Source organism: Apium graveolens, chromosome 6 (assembly GCF_009905375.1).
Source record: "Apium graveolens cultivar Ventura chromosome 6, ASM990537v1, whole genome shotgun sequence".
Classification (NCBI taxonomy): Eukaryota; Viridiplantae; Streptophyta; class Magnoliopsida; order Apiales; family Apiaceae; genus Apium; species Apium graveolens.
Window position 1 is genome coordinate 60,867,868 of NC_133652.1, and position 22,050 is coordinate 60,889,917.

Below are 22,050 nucleotides of genomic sequence, written 5' to 3' on the forward strand. Positions count from 1 at the left end.
TAACTAACCTCATCCTTCAGATAATAACTCGCGTACCGCGCCTTCTTGTCATCCTTAACTTCTGCTAACTCAAAAGCCTTCTCCATTTCTCTCAACCAAGACTGAGCTTTAATGGGATCTGGCAATCCTACAAACTCTGGGGGATGTACGGACTGAAATTGCTTGAAATTACCGACTTTAGGGGCTAAAGGTTGTTGCAAAAGTTGAAAGAGTTGGTTCATCATAGGAGTATCTTGGTTTTGTTCTTATTATTGGGTTTGCGTTTCTTCTTCTTGGTGATTTGGTGAAGTGGTCATTTCTTACAAATCCGATTGAGCATATTTACCAATACGATAGCATGGCATTGATATACAACAATAATAATTCTGTTTTAGAAATAATTTTACGGGTTTTATGTTTTATCCAGTTGCGCATGCAATCCTATTACTACATAATTCTCTCATCGGTTAGGATTCTCACAATGTATGATTTTCACAGGATGTTAAGTACAGTTGATTGAAAACATGATATGTGGAATGGTTTATGAAACTCAAAGGTTCACAATATAAAACAAGATGCATAATTTATTTAACGATTCAAAGGCACATAGATAAAAGGTTCAAGTACAACAAGTGCCGATATAAGGTACAATAATAAAGCAGGGTTAATAAGAGGAAAAATTGGAAAATATCCCCCCCATATACCCCTAACTTCTACCTAACTACTACTACAGTACCAAGTTCTGAAATACAACATAAAAATAAAAAAGGGATCCCGACATCTGACAAAGTATCCCAAGCCTACCGGCTAGAGCCGATAATATCATACACGACACGATAACACGACACGATAACACGACATGAACACGACACGAAAATAACAAGTTTGGTTTTACCTTTTCGGTACACGAACATGAAAGTACACGAACACGAAATTACACGAATTATTATAGTGTTGGTTTTGGTTTTATTGACAAGTACACGAAATGAAAGTACATAAAATAAATAAATAAATATTTAATTAAATATTATATATATAAATATATATATATATTAATTTTAAATTTTACTTTTATACCCGAAAGTAGTTGTTGACCACCAAAATCCACGTCCACATCTTTTGAAACTAAAAGAAGTTTAGGCCCTTTAGGGTTTTTATTTTCTCCCTCTTTCAAATATTCCGCCGCTTCCAAACATTATGCCGCTCTCTTCTTTCAATCCGCCGCTCTCTGAGTTCTTCACTTCCAATGGAAGAAACGAACACTAATATTCCGGTAAGCTTTTATCTATTAAAGCAATATTTTTGTTCCTACAAACTTGCTATGATCTGCCTATATATTTGAAGAACTTTGGATTATCAAATATTTTTTTGATTTAATTAGCTTATTTTAAAACCATTCATAATTAGAGATTGCTACTTTAGTATTATGTCTAGAATCAATATTATTTATATGAACTTAATTGTAAAAAGTGCGATTGTGAATCGTTTGCAGGATTATGAATCTTTAAGCGATGATAAAGGAGACAAGCACGATGAAGACAAAGATGATGAAGCAACCGACCCAACTGACTCGACTAATCTAACTGAGGGTTCGAGCAAACCTGGACAGAAGCGCAAGGGAACAAGAAAAAGAAGATCGAAAGCATGGGATACATTTGATGAACTTCCGATTGGAGAAGATAAGGTGTTGTATGTCAGATGTTCGAAATGTGGGTTTACCTGCATTTACAATTCAACAAACGGGACAGGTAATATGCTTAAATATCAGAAAGTTTGTCTAAGCACTGGAGATGTAAGGCAGATGATCTTGTCAAGCAGTCAAGGTTCAATTGCATTATAGAACACATTATTCGATCCAAAAAATTTTAGAGATATGATCACTAGTGTCGTGGTAAGACATAATCTGCCTCTTTTATTTGTTGAGTATGAAGGTATTAGGGATGCCTTTCTTTATGCTAATCCGAAAGCTACCTTGGTTAGTAGGAACACTTTAAAAAGTGATATAATAGCACTTTATAAATATGAAAAGAATCAGCTGTTTAATATGTTTAAAAATTATGATGGTAGAGTATGTTTAACTTCAGATTTGTGGACATCAGTTGCAACTGATGGGTACATCACAATTACGGCATATTACATTACAGATGATTGGGTATTGCATAAAAAGTTACTAAATTTTCATATACGCGTTCACCGCATACAGAAATTACTATTGCTGATAAGATTTATAAGTTGTTATGCGAATGGAATCTGGAGTTCAAGTTGTTTAGCATTACTTTAGATAATGCATCAAGTAATGATGCCTTTGTGAATATTTTGAGAACACAGTTAAATTTAAGGAATGCTTTGTTGAACAAAGGGCAATTTTTTCATATTAGATGTTGTGCTCACATCCTTAATTTAATTGTACAACAGTACCTTGTCACCTTCCACGCCTTCTTGTTTGTTGGATATACTAATGGCTGCTGACAAAGATGATGTTTCAACTGGAATTTTTTTTGCTGAATTTATGAAAAATGTGAAGCTTGTCAAAACTGGAGCTTTATATTTTTGTTTTATGTACCCCTGAATTTGATTGTGGAGTTTAATCTACATTTTAATGTTAATTCTGATGTAAACAGATATTTTAAATTACATTACCAGACTTTTTATCTTTATTATCGTGTACTAATTCGTATACCATTTCGTTTCGTTTTTTTATTTTCATTTCGTTTTCGTTTAGTACACGAAAAGTACACGAAATAATTCGTGTACTTAACGTTTCGTTTTGTTTTGACACGAAATGATTCGTTTCGTGTTTCATTTTAGAATATGTGTACACGATATAATTTCGTTTCGTTCATGGATTAGCATATCAGTACACGAAAAATGAAAGTACACGACACGAAAGTACACGACATGACACGAATTGCCAGGTCTACTACCGGCGCTGAAAAGAAATAAACAAATAACAACTACTACGGCCTCCACCAGATGTCCTGCTTGATCATCACCAACTCACTCATCACCAGAATCTAGAATCTCCCTCAACACGGTCAACATCCTACGAATGATCTTATGAACCCTCATGGCCACAACATCTTCATCGCTAGTAGATGGTCCCTCGTACAACCTCCTCCGGGCAACCTGCTCCACCATCTGAATACGAACCCTCCACTCATCCTCCAATACTGACGTCTGTTACCTAGACTCACGAGCCAGCCTATCCACCAAAGCTCCCAACTCAGTAATACGTGAGTACACAAAGTCTCAGTCATGGGCTATCTTGCCTCCAATCTGGGCAGGCACAGTCCTAGCAGGCATAGCACGCTCTCGCTCTGGGGATGGAATCTCTGGAATGGGTCTCAGGGGAGACACTTGCATAGAGGGCATCACTGCTTTCAGATGGATCCTCCTCAGGGTCTGATCTAACATACAAGGGCTCCACTAAACGGGGTGGAATAGAGTCCACTCGGGAACCAGGAAAACTATGCTCTGAATTTGACTCGCTACCACTACTAGGGTCTTAAGATAAAACAAAAACAACAGCCAAGAAATAGCATTAGTGTTAAATAAGACTTCAACTGACTCCACACCCTAACCCTAGTTGCTACCTTGACCTAATCACTTTACTTAGACTATACCTAATAGTCTAACTCAACTCTATATGAGTCGAACACTCTCGCAACATATATATACCCAAATACCCTTTTATCCTAACTTGTCTCAGGGACTAGATTATGATGCTCTGATACCAACTTGTGACGCCCTCAATCTCAGGGTTAGGAAATGAGGATCCACACACCATTAAACCAATATAATAACAATAAATATAATAAACCCCGATTAACACTAACATGATTAAGTATGAGACAAGATTACAATTACCAACCAGAATAAATATATTACAACCCTAAATAATAATAAATTCAAATTCATTCGATTTTGATATGGAACCGAAAGATAACCTAATATATCTGAACCAACTTATATATTCCTTTCAACTAATATGCTTGCTCACACACACTGTTACCTGCTCTGGCATCTGGAAACCTACGACACGGTAGGGACCGCCAAGAACGCTCTTGCGAGCAGTGTGCCTAAGTCTGGCCATCTTCTTTCTTAACTGCCATGGTTAGATCAAAGCAAATATATGAGCAAAGAAGCTCAGCAAGTAACTATATAAAATAGTTCTATAAATTAATAACATTAGCAATAGCAGTTTCTGAGGCATTCTACTTTTAAACTTCTAGGTAGCAGATCTCTATCTTTGACTATGAAAAGGCTATGGAGAAAGTTTTGGGCTTTCAAGAATCAAGGTTCAGGATAGGGTGAAAGCCGACATTCATCACAAATCATTAGCAGGACTTTAAAGTGTTTCTCAACTGAAGGAAACAATCAATCAAACTTTGAAGCTTTTCATTAGCGTAAAGCGACAGGGTTCACAACATTACAATCAAAATGAAGACTCTATTTATTCAATTTCATTCTACTTAATTATTAAGAAAAAGGAGCAAACTGCTCAAAGAATGTAAATTATATATTCTTTACAGATTATAAAGGAATCCTTGATTAGAATATCTATCTTTTAAATATAATACGGGTGATCAGCCCGTACCGACCTCCATCTGGTCGTTATGGTACCTATGGCATTATAGCCTTATATTGGACTAGCCCCGCTAGCCTCTTATGTGACTGGACTAGTCCCACTAGCCTCTTACATCTCTATCCAATCCATCAGGAATTCGTTTGGAAAACCTTTGTGTTGGAAGAAGGAAAAGAGTTGACTAAATTCATTATAACATTGCCAAGAATGTGAAATCATTTGGACTCATTCAAGTGGAAAATCATTCTTAAGTTCAATTTAAGATTTCAAGGAAAGTGAACGATTCAAACATAAATAGGGATTAATACCAAGGATCTGGATCAAATGATAAACAGGGTGTACGAGTTCCAATATAAGAGAGTTTCAAAGATCAACTCATGACCGGGTTCACAGGTTATCAAAGAATCCGGATTGATTAAGACATTAAGTAAAGGAATTCATAAAGGTTCTTTTAGGGTTTACGAGATCATAAGATAACAAAGGAAATAAAAAGTTAATCAGGGTGCAAATCAAAAGGGTTACTATAAAAGGGTCGAACAGGGTTTGATATCAAGTTGTCACAGTAAACAATATCAGGGTTTCTCAAAATCAATAAAAGGTATATCAAAATTGCAGTAAAATATTACTACTTTATTATGGCATCAATAATTTCCTCTCTATAATCAATTCATAAGAGAAGGCAGAGTTACTTGCCTTAAATCGCTTTCCTGCTTTACGGGTACCGAACTACTGCCACCTAGAATATCATTCCATTTCCTAACCTGAATGCCTCCGCTATCCGAAATTACAATCCAAAACAGAATCCCTAATCAGTAACTTACTCAACACTCGACGTTTCTCAGAACTCCTAACGATTACCCCCATGTCGTGATAACACGTAACTCGTATACTCAAGTATAATCATAGTATACTCACATAGCACATAACAAGTATATACTTGTATACTTAAAATTTATATCTTAACAAACAATCGTGATCCAAAAACCCGACAACCAAACAACTGATTCCTTTTTTAACTCAAAAATTCGAACCAAAACAATGGAACCAAGCCAAGAAATTAACATGAAATCACTTATTGATATCATGCATAATCTAGATTTATATCTTATCCTTATTATCACTGAAACTAATTGAATGTTGCCATATCATCCATCCATGCCACAAAATTTGAATCAAAACAAATTTACAAACAACAAGTTATCAAATCACAAATCTTATCAACCAATCAAGTAGTTTAAAACTATTCCTTTCTTGCAAATCCAAGCCTTATTCGGCCCTAATCAAAAAAATAACATGCAACTCTTAAATTAACATGCAAAGTCAATTTTTACCTTTAAAGCCTATCTTCACTCAATTCTTAACAAGAAAACAATTTAAACTCTTTTTCTTCTAAATAAAACCGAGCCAAAACTTATCTAACTCCAATCATCAACATGCAAGTCCAAAAATTATCTATTAACTAGCAATTATCAACATGCAAGTTCAAAAATTAACTATTAACTAATAATGATCTACATGCATGTCCAAAAATTAAGCATAAACTTTAGTTCAAGCAACAACTCAACCATTCGAACCATTTTAAAAGAAAAATCGAAGCAAAAATTAGATTTTCTAACCAAAATCCTTTGCAAAACTCGAATCAAAAATCAAAGCCCCTTTTATTAGAAAAAATTTGAACCAACACCAAAACAAAACCAAAGAAAAGCACATAATTTAGTGTATTGTACTCTCTTAAGATCACACACTAAGAAATTATGTTTTCTTCGATATAACCAAGAGATGATGATGCAAAAACTTTCTTAAAAACTTACATGCAAAGAGTATATAGGTAGAGGATGAGAAATGATGAAGATCAATGGCAAAATCTTTGAATTCTAGGTAGGATTTAGTGTTGCATGTAGGAGAGAGAGAGAGAGAGAGAGAGTGAACTCGGGTGAGAGAGAGAGAGAGAGAAAGAAAGAGAGAGAGCCGAGAGAGAGAGGTGGAAGAATGAGGAAGAAAATGGGGGGAAAGGGTCTTTATAAGGAAATGGCAGGGGCAAAAGAGTCTTTTCCCATTTAAATCAAGAAACTTCTTCCTTTTTCTCTCTTTATTCTAAAAATCTCATTTACCAAATCTCATTTATAAAATGAGGAGCATAATATTAGCTCTTCTCTCATATCTTAAAATAAATTTTTAAGAGGATATATTATTTAATATTGATTTTTAGAATTAAATCCAAATAATAGAATCAAACTTTATAGAATCATTTTAAAAACTCAAATCATCCACATAAATCCCACTTATATTTTTAAAAAGTCCCTTGGACTATTTTGAAGGCAATAAAGCAAATTTCGCATCTTGATCACGTTTCTATGATTTTAAAAAAATATTTTAAGATCAATAAAATCCTTAAAATCCCTTTTAAAAATATTTAAAAACAAAACCGGTCTAGAATTCGAACATGCACATAACAAACAATATGTAAACACATAGAATCATCACATATATCTCACATTCACACTCTTAAATATTTTCATCCCTTTTTAATGCGGGTGCCGTTCAGCTTGACGGCCCTACGACACCGTTTGATCCTTTAGCTGACTCATCTAACTGGAACGAGTTATTTTACGTTCCCAGCTACTATTATACAACAATAACACTTAAACCATATAATCACTTAACCTTTTATTTATTCACATAAATCCACATAATTCATAATTACAGCACAAAACTATACTTTATTTGCTTAATCACGTCGCGAAATTTCCAGTCGCTACACTCAATACTAGTCATTTCTAAATTCTATTCTCCTGACTCATTTTCCTGAAGTACATCACCGAGGAAATCCTGTAATCGTCTTATCTCACTGTCAACATGGTGACCACGTTGTTCAAAAACCTGCAGCAGTTCCAACTTATCTTTTAACTCAGCCACTTCACTTTGCAGTTTATCTTTTTTTAATTAAAACACATCTTCCTTCTCTGAAACTATACTATTATCACGAGTAAGAGTCTCTAAACTTATAAAGATGTACCCTTTTTCATTGATAACCGTGTTAATTTTCGAAATATCGTTGAAGGGGGTTGAATACGATACTCACTAATCTAAAAAAATTGAATCTTTTGCGGATCAATAATTTAGTGTTCGGTTAGTGGTTCCGTGTTCTTGAGGTAAATAGTGTTTAGGACATTAAATTAATGAATGCGAGATATTCGGGAAAATATATATTCATATATAAATTCGTGAGGAGTTGCTACATTCCGGTAAATAAATTAATCGGCTACAATCCATGAACAACAATGTTCTTATCTACTATAAAGATAAACAAATTAAATCATATACAAAGATTTATCTTTTGTTTTCCTAAGGATTTAGCTACAGATAACGATTATAATGCCCCTAAGAATATACAAGAGTAAAATCGAGTATTATAACGTTTCTCCGGTGAGAAGTTTAACGGATATATAATAATCTTGAACTCCCATGCCTTTCTTTATTTCTTGTTTCACCGACTCTCACTGGAGATAAAGATGAACAAAACCAGGTGAAGTAATCTGCTTCTTAGTGTAGTCTTCTTTTTAAATCAATAAAGCTGATGCTGGAAGATACACGACTTTCTTTTAATGCTACAAATCAACCAAGGAAAGCTACTATTCAACCTTGCATTATTCTAAGAGCTAAAGGTCGACTGTAGAGTTTCTTGGAAGCTACAAATCGACAGCCTTGCTTCTCCTTCTCTTGGAAATTGACAATGATGTGAGGAGAAGCTACAAATCGACCACATGGGGCCACATTGCTATTATTCAACTTCTCTCTCTTTCATGGGTGAAAATCGATAATGTAAATTGAGAATGAGCTAGAAATCGACAGTGGCTTGTTTGATGCTCCTAAAAATTGACCATGATGAGAGAAAAAGATTATAGTCATCCCATGTGTATGATAATGACATCTCTTGTCCTTTCTTTGGATTTCCATCTTTGTGAATCGACAATATAACCAAACAAGGCTATAAATCGACCACAATTCTTCCCCTAGGCTTACTAATCGACAGCACAAGTCTTGGAGCTTATACTTAGAGAATTATCAATCCTTTAAGCCATTCTTGTATGCGTTGAACTGTAGTCCTCTGTATCTTTAAGTCTTCAGTCTTCTTTCTTATAATCGATAGTCTTCACAATTAAATCATTTGACATTAACCTTGATTATGAATACCATTTAACAGTCTTTCACGGATCACTGACGCCTAGTGCAATTGCTCTAGTTCACAGATGACTAGTTTCGCTCCCAGGCCTTCGTATTTTGAACTATAAAATCCACTGTTAATTTTTCTTCAATTTCATTGCTTCGAACACTGACTGTCAATAAACACTGTACTTTCACCGGAATCTTTGTTGATACTCAAATAATGTCTTCATTGCTACTACAATTTTGAATACTTCATTCACTATTCTTCACTAATGATTGGTCATAAAAATGAACTCCTTTTAGTAAGTATAACTTCAAGACTAGAGTCATCTTCTTTAACCTTTGTTTATACCATGTCTTCAATTCTTCAAATTCATATGCTTTTAACACTATCTATCTTTAATGAATGTTAATACACTAATGTCTTTTGACGACACTTTTATAGTGAATCTTCAATGCTTCCTGAAAGTCTTTGAAATTAATTATTCACTGAGGCATGAACATGTTAATGAACTTATTTTAGTGACCTATAAACAGAGTTCAAAACTTATTCTAATATTTTAATTCTTTGTATTTACCTTGTCTTCATTTCTTTCTGATTTCTTGTGTAAAAGTAGTATTATTTACCTATCATATTCTAGTGTTGAGTTATCACGTCTACTGTTCATACAGCTTCGCAATCTCACCAACAAACCGATTGAAGCTCAGCCTCAAGGCCGGATATTCTCTTTCGAGACTCCTCTAGATTATAGGAAGTGATCCACAAAAGATTTCAACATTATCAACCTTTTGTTGTAGAGATTCACACCAATGGACTGCCTGTAGAGATTATCTAAAATTCCCATCATTGAACAAGTCTATGCCGCTCCATCAATGATTGTTTAAGCATCTCTTTTTTTTGCTAGCACATAAAACTTACTTTGAAGATCATCTGTTGGTGAGATTGCGAAGCTGTATAAACATTAGACGTGATAACTCAAGACTAGAACAGGTAATGTAAATAATACTACGTCTACACAAGAAATACAAAGAATCAAAAGATTAGAAGAAGGGTTGAATTCTTTTTACAGGTCATTGAAAGAAGTTCATTAATATGTTCGTACCTCAGTGAATGTTGTACAAGACATGCATGTACAATAACAAGACTAAGTCAAATTGACAACCCTAAGAATTAGTTGTATGATAATCTAAATTTGTATTTTGTACTGTATTACTTGAGTCTGTAAAAATATCAAAGATTAGACTGGAGTATTTTTCTGTAAATAGTCTCAAGTCTAAGAATAAACTCTGGAAGAAGATCATGCCTCAGAAAAATTATGAAGAAGCTTGGAGTTGAATAAATCTTTTTTGGAAAAAATATTCTAAGTCAAGATATCTACAAGTCAAATATCAAGTCATATAGAGAAGTCATTCGAGATCTCCAGAATGACTTATCGAGAAGTCCAAAATAGCTTATAGAGAAGTCTCAGAGATATCGACAAGTCAAATGAAGACATGAAGATTGGAGATATTGACAAGTCATTTCTGCATTAGAGAACTCAGAGATATCGATAAGCCAAATGAAGATGTGGAGATTGGAGATATCGACAAGTCAAATTTTCATTAGAGATCTCAGAGATATCGACAATCATTTCTACATGAAGAAGTTTGGAGACCTCGACAAGCCAAGGTTCACTTACAGAGAACCTCGACAAGTCATAGAGAACTAAGAGATCTCGATAAGCCATTATACTTATCGAGATGTCAATTCTCTATAGTTCAAAGTGGAGATCTCGATATAAACATCAAGTACAGAATACTGACCAGTTAAAGATCCAAGATTATCAATCGAAAAAAAACAAATCAATCACTGATTTGAAAAGTCTACAAAAGCAGCTTGAAGAGTACAAGATCAAAGGCCAAGATTAACTGACAAAGGAAAGTCACATACATGCAAGATTTGCAAAGATATACTAAGCCAGAAATGGAAAGCTTTAGATAACTTAAAGTAGGGTTTAGTACATACTATTGCATGCTATGTAAAACATGTGTTTACTGATCTATAAAGTAAACACCGGTCCTTTGTTTTTAAGTATAACAAACAGATCTAGATTTTCTTGTAACTCTCTCAAGAAAGAAGCTGAGTTCTTTATCAACAAAGAACCCAGAAATTTGTAGCAAGACATACTTGATTTTAATACAAAATTAAGTGAGTTTTAAAGATATTATATTTATGTGCATGTTTATTAATTCTGTTAAAACACTTTATCTCTACAAGTTAAACTACTTTGCTCACCATATCCAAAATAGTTTAAAAAGCTTAAAAATAACCAAAAACACATTCACCCCCCCTCTTTGTTGTATTCATTACCTAACAAATGGTATCAGAGCAAAATCTGAAAGCAAACAGATTAAAGATCTTGGAAGAATGAATACACATAAGCTTAGCAGTATTAAAATCCCTACTTTTGATAGATCTAACTACACATTATGGAAAAAGAAAATGATGGTTTTTATAAGAATGGCCAACCCATTATATGTTCAGATTCTCAAGAATGGCCCTTTCACCCTCATGGAAAGAGTTGAGGAATCTACAGGTGGAGACATGGTCATTCCAGCTCATTATGCTCATAAAGATCCCTCACAGTAAACTGAACCTAAAAAGGAGAAAGTCTCTCTGGATAGTCGCTTGCAACTAATTTTAATAGAGTCACTTGACAATGTAATGTACAATAACATATCAACTGTGACACAGCCAAACAAATCTGGGAGAAGATAGAAATTCTATGTGAAGGAACAGAGGAAGTTAGGTCAAACTAAAAAAGGATTTTGGTATCTCAGTATGAGGGTTTTATGGCTAAACCAAAGGAAGGAATTACTGAAGATTTTGAGAGGTTCAATAAATTGATAAATGACTTGCAGCTACATGATAAATATTATGAAGCTGAGGAAGTTAACATAAATTCCTGCTAGCTCTCCCTGACCATCTTGAACAGAAAATATCAGTCATTAGAGAAGGAAGAGATCTAAGTAGAATGACTTTGGAAGTTCTATATGGAATTTTGAAAACTTATGAACTTGAGATGCTGCAGAGGAAGTCATTGAAAGTACACTTTGGACATGTTGTTGATGGTTCTAGTGCTTTGATTGTTCATGACATAGAAGAAAGTGAAGATGAGCAAGATTAATAAGTTCCTGTTATTCAAGTTGTGGAACAAAAGAACAAAGGACCTCAGAAGCAAGTTGTATTGGAGCTGGAGGAAGATGAATACTACTCCTTGGATGAGCTATATGAAATAGACCAATTCCTGGCTTACTTGGCTAGGAAATTCTCCAACATAAGAGTCAAGAAGCCAAGGTTTTTCAAAGTCAAAGGATAATCTTCCAACAGCAACAATTGGAAACCAAAAGCTCAGTATAATTCAGCTAGCAAAGGTGGCTACAAAACAGGATTTGTGGACAGATCAAAGATAAGGTGCTATTACTGTGATGAGTTGGGTCACTTTGCTACTGAATGCAGGAAGCCCAAAAAGGTGAAGAAGGATACAGCTTACTTGGAAATGGAAGCAAAGTATGAAGCTCTCTTGAAGAAACAATTTGGAAAGGCCTATATTGCAGAAGGGAAGAGTTGGGATGACATTGATAATGATGATGAGGATGAAAAAGTTGGAAACTATGCACTACTGGATTTTGAGCATGGAGACGCATCCACTTCAAAATCAGATGTACCAACTCTAACCACTATTGATTTAAATGATATTCAATATAAGGAGACTGTGAAAAGTTGAGTGTAGATATGTTTCATATACACACTAGCATGGTAGCAGCTATTGAGGGGGTCAGTAGGCTAACAAAATCTAATGAGAAGCTTGATAGTAAGAAGCAAAAACTTGATTTGCTGCTTGTGGAGCTTGACACAGCCAAGCAAGAAAATAAATATCTGAAAAAAAAAAGCTAAAGTGTGCTAGTGAAATTGAAGCTGTGTTGAGGGAAAAATTGGAAATGAATGAAGTGAAACTGAAATCCTATAGGAATACATCTGAGTTGGTTGGTTTATATCATGAGAAGAACAAGCCATGTGCTAACATAGCTATTGGTCTTGATTATGATACTTTGAACAGCAACAAGAAAGTGGTAGGTGATAAAGGAAAAGCAACTGAAAGTGAAGATGTCCCAACTATGTTGAGAAACGTTGGTTCACTTATGTTCAAAGCATATGAAGTAAATTTCAGTGAAGAAGAGTTGATCATAAAGCAAGAAATTGCTGATGAAGACAATGAAAAGAAAAATACAGAAACAACTCCAACTTTCAAAGTTGAAATTGAAAAGAAGCCCATGATCAACTAGGATTCCAAGACATCTATCAAGGAAGTTAAAACTGAAGATACAAGAAAGAAGAAGAAGAATAGAAATGGGAAGATTGGGATAAACAAAAGAAACAACTTTGAATTTGTTGCAGATGCTCCAAGAAAATAATGTTAAAAATGTGGCTATGTGAATCATCTAACTCACCTTTGTAAAAAGGTTTTAGCAAGCCAATGGAAGGAGCATACAAATACAATGAAGCAAATGTAAATGATCCCTACTCAATCTGTGGCAAGTTTGACTACATCCCTTGCAACTTGAAAGTGATAAAGAGTTGCCATAAGCTGAGAATAGACCTCAAAGAAGTGAATATTGGGTCTGCATCAAAAAGGGAGAATGCACAACAGTCCATGAACACTATTCTTTCTGAATCAACTCATTCTAATTATGCACATTCTGTAAACAAGAGGAAAGTACCCAACACTTCTTGGGTTGCTAAACACACTTAATCCTCATTGTGTACAGGGAAAAAGGAAGAAAGTCATATAGATCATAGACAGTGGATGTTCAAGATATATGACAGGTGATATGGCCCTTCTATCACAATTTGAGGAGAAGGCTGGCCCATTAGTGACTTTTGGAGAAAACAACAAAGCTTTCACAATGGGATATGGAAAATTGATTTCTGGAAATATTCTCATTGAAGATGTAGCACCGGTAGCTGTTCTTGAAGTGAATCTTCTTAGTGTTAGTCAATTTGCAGACAAAGGATTCAAGGTTTCATTTGACAAAGAAGAATGCACTTTTATCAGCAAAAAGACTGGTGAGGTTGCTCTGAAAGGAGCAAGGAAGGGAAGTTTATTTGTTGCAGACTTGGACTCTGCAAATGAGAATGGAATATGTTGCTTCTACACTAAGGCCTCTGTAGAGCAAAGCAAGCTATGGCACAAGAAGCTGTCTCACTTGAATTTCAAAGCAATAAACACTCTAGTCAAGAAGGAGTTAGTGAGAGATATGCCAAACTTGGAGTTTGCTCAAGATGAAGTCTGTGATACTTGTCAAAAGGGAAAAATGAAAAGATCAAGTCACAAGAGTAAAACTGTGAATTTCATAAGTGCACATTTGCAACTTATTCACATGGATTTATTTGGACCAGTTAATGTCCTGTCAATTTCAAGAAAGAAGTATGCACTTGTGATGGTGGATGACTACTCAAGGTACACATGGGTAGAATTTATGCACCCTAAAGATGAAACTCCACACATCATAATTGAACACATCAAAAAGATTGAGAAACAGGCTGAAGATCAGAATTGTGTAAAAAGATTGAGGAGTGACAATGGCACAGAATTCAGAAATATAACTTTAACATAATTCTGCAAAGACAATGGTATTGTTCAAGAATTCTCAGAAGTTGGGACACCTTAACAAAATGGTGTTATTGAAAGGAAGAATAGAACATTAGTGGAGGCTGCTTGAACAATGCTGCAAGATGCCAAGTTGCCAACTAGTTTTTGGGAAGAAGCTGTCAACACTGTATGCTACACTTAAAATAGATATCTCATTAACAAGAATCTTGGAAAATCACCCTATTTAATCTTATCTAAAAGAAAGCCTACTGTGAAGCATCTTCATGTGTTTGGAAGCAAGTTCTATGTTCTAAAGAACAACTCTGAATATGTGGGAAAATTTGACTCTAAAGTTTTTGAGGAATTTTTTCTTGGATATTAATTGGAGAGAACTGCATACAAAGTCTATGTGATTGAACAAAAGAAAATCATGGAAAGTACAGATGTTACTTTTGATGATGACAAATGTCCAGGATTGGCATGCCTTAGTGAAAATGAAGCTGAGACCCTATAATTTGAAAATCTCAAAATTGATAGTGATTCTGAGGATGAAGCTGAAGTCAACACAAATCACAAAATTGATGAAGAGTCAACTGAACAAGTGAATCACGAGAATGAAAGCTCATCTCATGTACCTGAATTTGATAGCACAAACTCAGGGGGAGAAAGAAAAGAAGGTTTTGCAAGTCATGCCAATGGTTAAGAAATTGCAGAAAACTCAAGTCAACAAACTCACACCAGAAAGTAGGATAGAAGTCACACTAGAGAAGCAATTATTAATGATCCAACTGTTGGAGTGAGGACCAGAAGTGCAACTACAAATGAATGTCTACATGCATGTTTTCTTTCACAAGTTGAGCCAAAGAAAACTGAAGAAGCTCTACTTGATCTTGATTGGATATCTGCTATACAAAAGGAGCTGAATCAATTTGAAAGAAATAAGGTTTGGGAATTGGTTCTTGCACCAAAGAACAGAAGTGTAATTTGAACTAAGTGGGTGTTCAGGAACAAAATGGATGAAAATGGGATTGTCACCAGAAAAAAACAAGGTTGGTTGCGAAAGGCTACTCACAGGAGGAAGATATTGACTATGATGAAACTTTTGCTCTTGTTGCAAGACTTGAAGTAATAAGGATTTTCTTACATTTGCTGCACATTCAAATTTTAAAGTATATCAAATGGATGTAAAGAGTGCCTTCCTTAATGGTGAGTTGGAAGAAGAAGTTTATTTACAATAGCCACCTGGCTTTGAAGATCCGGAATTTCCAGACTTTGTATACAAGTTGTTCAAGGCTCTCTATGGACTAAAACAAGCATCTAGAGCCTGGTTTGACACACTGTCAGAATTTCTACTGAAACATGGATTCACTAGAGGAACAATAGACAAGACAGTCTTCTACAAGCTACATGGTGGTGATATGATCCTAGTTCAGATTTATGTGCATGATATCATTTTTGGATCTACTAATGAAATGCTTTGTCAAAGATTCTATAAGCTTATGCAGAGTGAATATGAAATGAGTATGATGGGAGAACTTTGTTACTTTCTTGGACTTCAAGTCAGTCAAAGAAGTGATGGGATTTTTATCAGCCAAACTACATATGTCAAGGATTTATTGAAGAATATTGGTATGGCAAATTGTTCACCTATATCTACACCTATGTCTACAGCTACAAAGTTGGATGAAGATAAAAAGGGTAAAAGTGTAGATATCTCAAGCTATAGAGGAATGATTGGATCTTTGCTGTACTTAACTGCAAGTTGACCAGACATCATGTTTGTAATATGTCTGTGTGTAAGATTTCAAGCCAATCCAAAAGAATCACATTTGATGGCTGTGAAGATAATTTTCAGATATCTAAAGGGGACTCCAAAATTGGGATTATGGTATCCTAAGGGAACAGGTTTTAAAGTTGTTGGATACACAGGTGCAGACTTTGCTGGATGCAGGGTTGATAGAAAGAGTACAAATGGAAGCTGTCAATTTCTAGGACAAAGATTTATCTCCTGGTATAGCAATAAGCCACAATATATGTCAACTTCTACAGCAGAGGCTGAATACATAGCTGCAGGAGATTGTTGTGCTCAAGTGCCTTGGATTAGAAATCAGCTAATGGACTATGGCCTGGTGTTGCACAAAATTCAAATTATGTGTGACAATACTAGTGCTACATCTATTATGAGTAATCTAGTTAATCATTCCAGAATAAAGCACGTTGATGTAAGATGCCATTTTATTAGAGAACATGCTACAATTGGTACCATTGTGCTAATTTTTGTTCCAACAGAAAAAACTGTTAGCTGACATTTTTACTGAACCTTTGGATGAAGCAACTTTCACCAGACTTGTTGGTGAAATTGGAATGTTAAATTCTTTATCCTAAAGGCAAGAACTCATCTAAATGTTTTGCAACAGATTAATTTCTTAATGAATCAAAATTAATTTGATTTAATGAGGAAATTAACAAATATATGATTTATAAATATTTCAGAAATATTTGTATATTTATTTTTCAAAATTCAAATTTTGCTTGGAATTCTTCAATTCTAAGAAACTGTCTAAATGTTGATTTACATTTTCAATATATAAAATTAGCACAAGGCAGAATCAAAGTAATTAAAAATATATAGAGAACTGAGTTCTCGATAAGTCTAATTGACTTATCAACAAGTCATTTTGAGACTTCTCGCGTGAGTTCTCGATAAGTCAATTTTATGACTTCTCGATGGACTTCTCGATAAGCTTCATTATGACTTATCGATAAGTCATTGTAGAGTGCTCTATAAGTGTTAACTCACAGAGTTCTCTACAAGTATAATTTTGGACTTATAAATAACTCAGATTGAGATCATTTAATTTAATAAATTATTTTGGTAAAATACTTTTAAAAAAATCATTCTGATTTTATTTTGATTTATTCATATAAAAATTGGAAACAATTCAGTCCATTTAGGACAAATTGGGTATTTATTTGACATCTCAATAAGTCATTTTCTAGTTCTCGATAAAAGTCAGGAAAATGACATATCGATATGTTTCTATTTTCTCAATATGACTTCTTGATAAGAAAATTCCAAACGTTTATTTTGAGTTCTCGATAAGTCATTTACCTTATACTATAAATACCCAGATATCTCGACAACACCTCTTTACGCCTTCGAGAACTTTAAGTGACCTAATCTTTCAAATTTAAACCGATTTCTCTCTCGTTTTAAGCTCTTTCTCTCTAATTTTTCTTACCCATTCACTCTTACTCAACTACAATGGTACTAAACAATAATATTAGAGCTGAAATTCCTAAGAATGGCACTAACTACCTTGCTTTCACAGATGCTAACCAAGCTCCTGAAATTTTCAAGGGGTTTGTTAAGTTTTTTATCTGAGTCTTATCTTGCAGGAGCTTTAAATGCTAACCCAATCCTCTACTTGGATGTTCTGCATGAGTTCTGGAAAACAGTTGTGGTGAAGACAGTTATGCATGACAATTATGTATCTATAGTGGTGAATTGCTCTACTGGAGGCCGACAGGTGGAATTCAATGAGCAAGATGTGAATGCAGCTTTGGGCATTCCAACTGAGAACATGGTGGAGATTTTTATTCAACAGGAGTTGTATGAGTTCATGGATTTTGTGAATTACAGTGAGAAGATCAATCTAGCCAGTCTCAGCAAGAAATATCTAAGGAGAGAGTGGTATTTCTTATTTGACTCACTCATAAGGGCCTTCACCTGCGGAAAGACAGGCTATGACAACATATCTGAAGGAATTTACGGATGAGCGGAAGCGTGATATAACAATTATTCCGTAAAAACCATGTATCGCACATATAGAAAAACGTATAAGTCAGAAAAATGGAGGAATCGTAACCATACCTTAAAAATAGAAGCTTTATAATTATGGTTGCTAGCAGTTGCTCCTCAGTGTGTGAAGCACTCTACCGGTATCCACCAAGAATGATCTTCTTCGATGAAGCTTTTTATAAAACCAAGCTTTTATAAAAATGGAGTTTTTGGGAGAGAGAGAGGAAGAACATGGAGGCTAGGGTTTTCACAAAACCAAGTATATGAATAGAATGAGCCATCTCGTTCTATTTATAGGGCTCTCCTAGGGTTTTATAATATATCTTTATATATATATATATTAACCTCCACATTTTATCTTTATAAAATGCTTTCATAATAATTAAAACTATTTTAATCATTATTTCTTTTTCTAAACTATTTAGAAAATAATTCTCTCTCTCATTATTTCATCAAAGAAAATATTGTTTTATGGTGTGACCCTGTAGGTTCAATATTATGTCGGTAGTAGAAATAAAAAAATAATAAACTTTCATTAATTATTTACATGAAATACTAAAATTCACTAAATATAATTAACTGATTAATTATATTTATTCTACATCGTGAGTGATGCTTCTCAACATATCGCGACTATCCGAATAATATGAATTCACTGCTTAGAATACCAAGAACCTGTCAGTGACTAGTTACCGTACAATGAATTCCTTCTACCCTTATAATATCCTGATTAAATACAAGTGTTATTCCCAGTGGACTAACAATGAGATTTACAGAAGGGGGGTTGAATGTAAATCTCAAAACTTTTTCAAGTTTTGAGCAGTTTCTAAGGCTAAATGTTTGAATGATCAAATGTGTGTGAATTGCTTGAAGCTGATGCAGACAGATATATATTCAAACACAAATGTAATGAGCACAAAGAACTTAAAACTTTTCTGGTGGATTTGTTGTTCCACCAGAGATGTGTTATTTCAGAAAATCTGTGATTCAAAGAATTAAATCACAGCTGCTTCCTAGTACAAACTAGATGATTTTCTCTTTTGATATTTCTAAACAGCTCAGGAAAATTCATATCTAATTACTAGCTGCTACTTCGTTTATATATCACCAAGTTTACAAGTGAAGACAAAACTGTAAAATACAATTGAAAAGATTCTTCACATGTTTCTTCTTCATTTCTCTATCCAATGCAATCTAGGATAATCTGTAAATCTTTGAATACTTCCTTGTTTGCATCAGAATGGAAATGCTGCATTTTCTTGATTCCTCCTAGAGGCTTCCACATTCCAGTATGTCTCTGTCAACCCATGTGCCTCTGTCAACTTGTGAATTGTCACTATCAACTGCTAATGAACTAAGCATCCGTTGAAGCTTTCATCCGTTGATGCCTTATCCGTTGAGGCTTTATCCGTTGAAGCTTTATCCGTTGATGCATTATCAGTTGAAGTCTTTATCCGTTGAAGCACTTATCCGTTGATGGATATTATCCGTTGAAGCATTTATCCGTTGATGGATATTATCCGTTGAAGCATTAGAGACATCCGTTGAAGCTTTGTTTCTTATCCGTTGAAGGTCTTCAATATCCGTTGACACTTCTTCACTTATACAAAATTACAAGGCATGAAATATTTACAATTAGCCCTCCTATTTGTACATCTATTAGTAGTCAACATGACTGATTATTTCCTAACAACATCTAAGATTTACAGCTTGAAACCAGAGAGTGAAATGTGCTACAATACTAAACTTATTGCTAAGTAAAGCTACTCCTTCAACGGATAGCCAAGATGGTCTTATCCGTTGAGGCTACAAACACTAGATTTCTACTTAAGTGTTTTGCTTAACTTATCATCAAACTAATACACATATTCCTAACAATCTCCCCCTATTTATGTCTACTAGAACTGTAGGCATAAATTTGGGTTTAGCTTGATGATAACAAAACACTTAACAAATTTATAAACTGTAATAAAGCAGAAATTCAAAAGTGCTACAAAAATGTATATGCTGAGATGGAATTGAAGAATTACATTGTTTCCAAGGGTGCTCCTTTAGCCTGAGCAAATTACTTTCTTTTCCTTTGATCCCTGGTTTTCTTTCCTAGCCTCCTGTCATTCTCCTCTATTTGAAGTTGAAGTTGTCTGTAGAATTCAGCTTCAACTTCTTCATTGATATCTAACTTAGATTGCATATCCTTAAGAGTTTCATTACTGGCAATCTTTAGCTGATCTTCAATTTTGAAAAATCTTCTTACTCCTTTGTTGTCTCTGAACTCCATCAACCAATGAGGTGATTTGTGAATTGTAATTCCTCTTTCTTGAATGAGTAAAGTTCTAGGCAAAGCATTGGGCTCCCTCCAAGTTTTCCTTATGTTGGCAATCTTGTTGAGAATCTCAGTCTTGGCAGTCCTGGTAAAGCCAGAATCCCTTTGTATGGCTGAGTAGACTCTGATCAAGGTAGAGTAGCCTTCATTCAGAATTCTGTGAAGAGGCCATGTTCTTTCCCCAGCTCCTTTGTATTTGAACACTAGTCTTTCTGGTAGCTGTCTGTAGGCAGCTATTCCCCTTACATCCTCCAGCTCATCCAGATAGAGTTCAATGTCTGAAAATTCTTTTATGTCACAGATGTGAACATAATCATCTTTAAAGGTTTGAGGTTTAGGCTTAGGCTTCTGTGTGAATTTGATTGAGGCTTTAGAGGGTGTTGATTTGATTCTTCTTTTCTGCTTCTTTGATGGTGGAGAAGAGGTTAGGAAGGTGGGCAATTTGATGGTGTCCCAATCAATTGGTTCCTCCTTGGGAATGATTGTTTCACCATGAATGTTCATGAAGGGGTCAGGTACAATGGGTTCCGGAATAGAGGGTAGTGGTTTGGATATTGATTGGGTTTCTTCAGTCTTATCTACCTTCTTTCTCTTTGCATTGACCTTCTTTCTTTTCTCTTTCTTCCATTCTTCCTTACTTCTTTCCTCTATCTCAGTACCAACCATGTCCCCCATAGCTTCATCTTCACCTTTGTCTTCAATTTCTTTCTGTTCTTCAGCCTGACTTGACTTTAGCTATTTTTCAAGCTTTGCTTGTGCTCTTTTGTCAGCCTTTAGCTGTTTGGCTTCTTCCTTCAACCTTTTGGTTTCTTCCCTCTTGGCTATTGAGAATTTGGGATGTCCTTGCATCACACATATGTTCTTTCCCTCTCTGAAGATAATAGCCATGTTTCTCCTTACAGCCTCATCCATGGTCTCTTTGAGATATGCAATACTTCTACCTAAAAGCTTGTCCTCATCAGCTTTTGGAAGAGGAAAATCCACCTCTTTTAGAGGATTCTTTGTAGAGTCCTTATTGGATCTGTTATTGGGCTTGAGAACCATAGGTTGCAGATCTTTGGAAGAAGTTTCTCCATCCTTATGCCTCCCTACTGGCTTGAGTTCCATAATAATTGATTCCACTTTTGTGCTATGCTTCACAGATTGTGATTGAGAAGTTGTAGAACCAAATATTAGTTGCATCTTTTCATCAATCTTCTTCCTTTGCTCTTTGACTTGCAATTCAGCTGCTGCTATCTGGATTAGATCAATTCCATCTAGCTTTCCTTTGACTTGAATAGTTGGAGAAGTTGTGATGACAGGAACTAGCACTTGAGAAATCTGAACTGTTGTAGATGGCTCTCCTTCCCCTTCCCCTTTATTTTCCCCCTTTTTGTTATCATCAAGGGTAGGGGTCAAGCCTTGTGCTTTTGCCAGCTACATGAGTAGATTTGTTTGAGTTTGTTGATTCTGAAGAATGGTGACCATAGAGTCTTCAATGATATGAACTCTATCTTCCAATCTGGCCAGCCTCTTGTCAGCATCAGATGCTTTCTTCAGTCTCCCCAACAAATCTTGCATA